Source organism: Sinocyclocheilus anshuiensis, unplaced genomic scaffold, assembly GCF_001515605.1.
Source record: "Sinocyclocheilus anshuiensis isolate Anshui unplaced genomic scaffold, SAMN03320099.WGS_v1.1 scaffold661, whole genome shotgun sequence".
Lineage (NCBI taxonomy): Eukaryota > Metazoa > Chordata > Actinopteri > Cypriniformes > Cyprinidae > Sinocyclocheilus > Sinocyclocheilus anshuiensis.
This window is the reverse complement of record NW_015536491.1, coordinates 239,702-246,267: the sequence shown is the minus strand read 5'-3', so window position 1 is coordinate 246,267 and position 6,566 is coordinate 239,702. Positions and strand designations below refer to the sequence as shown.

Here is a 6,566-nt window from a genome sequence, read left to right as displayed (position 1 = left end):
CGATCAGTTTTACTAGGGACGAACTCCTAGACATCAGAAATAGCACACCAAATAACTTTTTGCCGACTTTTGAGCATTCAGACATTTTACTGGACATTCTAGTCGGAGGAACTGTGATCTTATACAAGTGATTCTAGCTTTTTAAACTCTGCTGCGCTTTGCTTCACGGAAACCTGGTTGAACGGAGCCATCCCGGACAGCATGCTTCATCTAACGGGCTTTAGTGTGGAAAGGCCTGAAAGCCATCACCAGCTTCAAGACCCCATCCCCCAGCACTGTGGAGAATCAACTTTTAGCTGACGGTTTGAATGAGTTTTACTGCAGGTTTGAAAAAACACCCCACACCCGCTCAGAACGCTTCTCCACACAACCATTCACATCTCCTGCAACCCCCCTCTCCTCCAATCACCATCATGGATAGCACTGTGGCTGCAGTGGAGTCATTCAGGTTCCTGGGCACCACTCCATCTAATGAACACTTGACAATAATTGTGGAACACACAACACTATTTATACACTTATACACTTATTTATCTAACACACATACTTAGTTTACATTACGAACTTGCACATAATACACCTGTACATACAATTGTCAATTTGTATATTGTTATTGCCTATTTACTTGTTCTAATTTTATTATCTGTGTTTTTGTCCTGTCACTGTCATTCTGATGCATTGTGGAAGCTTCTGTCACCACACACACACTCTCTCTCACACACACACTCTCTCTCACACACACAGACACACACACACACACACTCACACACATCCAATCAATGAAGGATTTTGTGTTTTATGTAGGTCAAGCGATTCAAATTTTTAATCTAAATAATAACATGATGTGCTGATTAATTAATCTAATTAATTACAAATTAATTGCACATCAATTTGGGCTGAGAAATGACTCCCAAATGATAAATTAAAATGAATGAAAAGCATTGCATAGACTTTACAAAAAAAAGTAGCTTTTGAAAAAGATATTGATTCAACATTTCAAGTGACTGTCTTTATGAATGAGTCACTGAATCACTGACTCACTTGATTCATTTAAATGGCTTTTAAATTAAATTTAAATGGCTGTCTGTGACAGCAAGAGGCTCACTCGATTCACTCAAAACCGTAGATTCATTCAGTAACGAATCACCACTGTGTTGATCAGAGCTCAACAGTTCTGCTGTGAGTTTGATTGGAACAATTTTCATTTGCAAAATTTAGCAAAACAGATGATATTGTGTCTAAAATGTAACTGTTGTATAAAATCAGTGGTGCAGATATTGGGCAAAAGCAGCACTGTTGCCGGTGTGATATTGCTAAACTATATCATATGATATAAATAATCTTGAATTATGCGGCTCCTTTAATGGCCTTAATAATTTTAACATGTTATCTTTTCCTAAATTACACCAAATTAACGTGTTAAATCGACAGCCCTAGTTTTATCATAATCATATATTTTCTCATAGTAAACAGGACGGCCGTGTGTTAATAACCGCATGAGCACTTCATATCTGAGATGCTGCCGGACTCGTTCAAGCGCATCATGACGACTTTAACAGCAGGACTTTAAAAAATAAATGTAAAAATCTGATGGAGCTGTTTTTGCTCTTTGTCATAATTAGCTAAATGAATGAAATGCGGCAGATGTCTTAGTTTCATTTAGAGCTTTAATGTGACACAGAGGTAATTAAACATGCCGGCGAGTGAGTGCTTGCGGTGTTCGGCCAATCACAATGCACTGGGTCAGCTGGCCAATCAGAGCAGACTGCGCTTGTCGGAAGGAGGGACTTTGTAGAAAATGAAGCGTTTGAGAGAGGCGGGGCATAGAGGACCTACAATAATGTACAGTATTTGAAAAATAATGTGTTTTTTGAACATTAAAGCATGTCAACATATTCTGTTACACCAAATACACAAAATAATGATCTTTAAAAAAGCATCATATGACCCCTTTAAAAAAGATTCGCTCGTTTGGAGTCGGACGGTTAAACAGTGCGTTTGATGAACGTCTCTCGTGAGTTAGTTAGGGTTTTAGTTAGTGGAACTAGTATCTGGCCGCTCATCAGTGTGCTAATTAGTAGCTGGTCAATCTCACAGAGAACTTCCCAGATCACATTGATTGATTTCACTGCAAAATCTGACCTGGAAATCACAGAGAAGCTCAGCAGGGCTTCATTTTATGCTAAATTTAATGCATCATTTTTTTCTTTTGATTTTGAGGTGGAATAATATACTTTCCCATAGGATTGACCCATAAGTCACCCGAAACCTCATTAATTTACCCTGTTAGTTAGTATTAGTCTGTTCTATGTGTATCACCATAATTCCCAGGATGCACTTGTGCTCAATGGCCCCAATGTAAATGGTAATTCTCAGCTATTTACAGTTAAACAGACTGAAAATGTGATATGAGTGATGAAATATCAGCGCTGCGGTGCTCCGGCTGAGCTTCAGACGCTCATGAACGAGATCCGCGCTCGCAAGTTTGCTTTATGTGAGAGCTGTTTGAAATAGAGTTTGTTTGCTGAAACTCTCCCTCAATTACCATCTGCATGTGTGTGTGTGAGAGGTCTAAATTATAGCCTGTGTGTTGCCAGGCTGCAAATAGAAAGGCAATAATTATCCCAAGCACCCCTATGTAAATCATGTGAAATCAGAGATTCAAATGAGGTGAGATTTCCTGGAAGAAAGAGAAATGAGAGAGAGACAGACTCAAAGAGGAGCGACGGCCGCTGCTTCTGTTGCATGGGTTTGTGGGAATGTGCATGCATAGATCTCTTGCTCGTATTTGCTCTGATTGATCATGTTTTGGATGTTTTCAGTGTGAATCCGATGAACAGATCAAGTGGTGCCGTGACCCGGACACATCCAAAGCCTGACTGCACCCACGACCAATCAGATTCATGAAATAATACTTTTCTGTTTCTTTAACAGATTGCTTTCGATTGCTTTTTTTAGGAGTAACCTTCAGAATTAACATTATACTGAAGAGTTTTTTTCTCTTTAGGGATGAATCTCACACTTGGATTTCAACCCAAAACCAAAAGAGAAAATATGCAGACGTTATAATTAGCTTAAATAAATTCAAGCTTATAGAACCATTAGTATTATTGTAGCATTTATTGTCATGATAATTAAGCACATTTCCTCCCCCAACTCACGTTATTCTCAATAATAGGCATTTGTTAAAGACCGCAGTCATACTGTAATGTATAAATATCATACAATTTGAATTCCAGTCACACTTATTTCTATAGCGCTTTATCCAGTACAGATCCTTTCAGAGCAGTTTCACAGCAATAACCAGGAAAATAACAGAATCAGTGATGCAAACTTGACCTACAGAAGACAACAGAGTCATTGTTCTGGGCTGCGTTTCCCAAAAGCATCGTAGGCTTAAGTACATCGAAGCCCCATTGAAACCAATGGAGCTACGATCAACTTACGAAGCTTTTGGGAAACGCAGCCCAGATCAGTGATGATTCAGTTCAGGTCATTTTTTCACATTTCAAGATTGTAGTCATTATGAAAAAAATGTGCTTGATTGTCATTAAAATATCGCTACAAAAAAATCTTAATGGTTTTAAAAATAGGCTTCATTTTTCTTTGTGCATTTTTCTCAGATTTGCTTGTGAAATGTGAGATTCACTCCTCGCGGCTCGATCCGATGCATGCGGCACGGACTGAACATTTACAGATGCTCTTATTTGGCCCTGTGTTTTGTTGTTTTTCTTCATTTTTTGCTTCTTTGTTTGTTCTCTCCTAACACCGCTTGTCTGTCACTCTCGTCAAGTTGGTCGACTCCAGCGACGAGGTAAAATCCTACATCTGACACTGACACCATTATGATGTACATCAGCGAGGATCAGAATCTGGAGATGTTGGCTGTAGAATATGTGAACTCTAATCGCTCTCGTGATTGTCGATGCGTGGCAGGGTTTGGTTGGAGGCTGGTTCAGTAAACAGACGGTGATGTTCTGCTGTAGTTCAGTCTCGTGTTTGTGCTCTGGGTTCAGAACGACGAGCTCCACAGCATTTGTGTAGCAATGTTCATTATCACCGAAAATTATTTCAGCACATTTCAGCAGTTCCAGCAATCAACTATCGGTGCCGATTAATCAGCAAAACCGATACATCGGTCGACCTCTAGTCTGTACCAATAACTAAAACTTCACGGTTCTCGGTACCAATTTCGGAACCAAAGCAAAGACTATTGTAACTTTTTTTTTTTTTATGTAACTATTTGAAAATAAAAATATTAAATAAAATGTGTAAATTATTAATGCTATTGATCATTAAAAAAAAGTAAAACATTAGTATGTATCCTTCAAATATTGTTCAGTTAAGTAAATATTGCATTAAAATGATCAAATGAAAGATTAGTAATAAAATAACAAAGAAACACATTAGCTGTAACACAATAAGTGTCAGTTTTGTTGCACTTATGGATCACACTGCAACAAATGCTTTTCTTACTTAAATTTTTTGTCTTGTTTCCAGCCAAAATATCTAAAAATTCTTAAATCAAGAAGGATTTTCTAGACAAGTAAAAATTATTGTCTTGTTTTCAGAAAAAACAAGTCAAAATTAAGTGAGTTTTTGCTTAGAACAAGCAAAATAATCTGCCAATGGGGTAAGCAAAATAATCTTATTTCAAACAGAAAACAAGATTATTTTGCTTACCCCATTGGCAGATTATTTTGCTTGTTATTTAACAATAAAAAATAATTTTTACTTGTCTAGAAAATCCTTCTTGATTTAAGAATTTGTAGATATTTTGGCTGGAAACAAGACAAAAAATCTAAGTAAGAAAAGCATTTTTTGCAGTGCAGTTTTGACTCATCAGGTTGTTTTTGTCTGTTGTTATGATTATCACAATGTCATCGCTATTTCAGATTCAGTCCTGCGTTTTAATACAGTTGTCACTTCTGAAACTTTGAGGTCTATGCTTAGTAGCTTGAAGAATAAAACTTTTATTCAAATTATGAATGTGTTGCGTACAGAAACTGAGCAAAGACGCTCCTTTTATAATGAATGAAGCTGATCTGAGTTCAGCTCAAACTCAATGACTGAGTGAAAAGTCCCGTTATAATCATTAAATCTGTCTATTCTGCACTATTAATCTCTTATTTCGATGGTGTTTATATACTGTCGGTTAGAGCTCACGCTGAACAAATTGAGCGGATTCTGATTTAAACGCCTCTGATTGGCTGTTGTGTTCACCCGCTCAGCAAACATGTCAGTGATTGGCTACAATGTTGCAAAACATAGTAAATAGAAACCATTGATGCTCTTCACAGATGCACAAATACAGGAGCGTTTGAGCTCGTATCGACTGTAGCGGATCGATCAGTACTGAAAGTCTAGTATCAAGTGTCGATTTGGTACTGAAGTACTTTTTCCAGTACGACCTCATAGTGTGAGTGAGCACAAACTTAGCCTCAAAGCCTTTCCGTCCTCATGAAGTGGTTTTCAGTGCTGATGGACCTCACAGACGCTGCAGGTTGATCTGAATCCAGAACATGTTTTATATCTCAGTCTCTGAGATCTGAACCGACATTCGCTAATTTGCAAGCAGCTTTGCAATTAGTGGAAATTGTTCCTGTGTGTCAGTTTGCGGTCCCAACGTGCTCGTTTGAGTCTGTGCGAGAAGATCCTCTGACTTGACTCTCAGATGTGTTTCTGTGCCGTCTTCAGCTGGACTGATGTGAGATCTGCTGTCTTGTGTTCAGGCCGCTCTGCTGGCGCCGCTGGAGGACGAGGCGGGTCGTTCTGGAGGGACAGACGACAGGAAAGCGGTTCCAGATTTCCCGCCCCCTGCTGGACGGGAGGTTCTGCTGCGCACCTGTGTGCCGCGGCCCGCGCCGTACTCCAAAGCCCTGCCGCAGCGGCTCTTCTGCGTGCTGACCCGAGACGAGTTCAGGCTCGCCGGCGTCTTTTCCTCCGACACCTCCTTCTTCTGAGCGATCGACGAGGCCGCTGGTGCTGGAGTCCTGTTCTTACAGGGACATTCTAAAATGCTTCACGTGAAACACGCTTAACGTGGCTTAATGCCTTAATACAGTGTTTTTAAAAGACCAAACTCAGTAAACACATCATTAATAAATCATACTATATACAGACAAGCAGAGCCCATAATAAATCACTGTTTTAATGCATCCACATTGGTGTTTTCCTTATAACGGTTTTCTATGGGAGGACAACACTTAACGTGTTACTATCCTGGACTCATGTCTGTGTACAGTATGATTTATTAATAACATATTTACAGAGGTTGGTCTTTTAGAAACACTGTCTTAATGCATTAAGCCACATTAAATGTTTTAGAATGTCCCATTAAAACGCTTCGCATGTAATCACGGGAAATGTTTTCTGGATCGGCGCTCTGAGGATCTCATCAGCTCTTAAATGGTTTTATATCTGTTGGGTTTCACACATGCTAATAATATCAGTTCCCCTACTGTGTGCTTGATGAGAGCAGCTCTAGATTGAGTTCTCAACGCTTTGCCTTAGGAAACAACACACTCACTCACACACACACACTCTCACACACACACACACACACA

At 39.2% G+C, this 6,566-nt stretch overlaps 1 pseudogene; it reads left to right on the top strand.

Annotated features, from left to right (window-relative positions):
* The window catches only part of LOC107685455 (rab3 GTPase-activating protein catalytic subunit-like), a 55,816-nt pseudogene extending 49,256 nt beyond the window's left edge, over window positions 1-6,560 (top strand).
* Window positions 6,561-6,566: the final 6 nt, after the last annotated feature.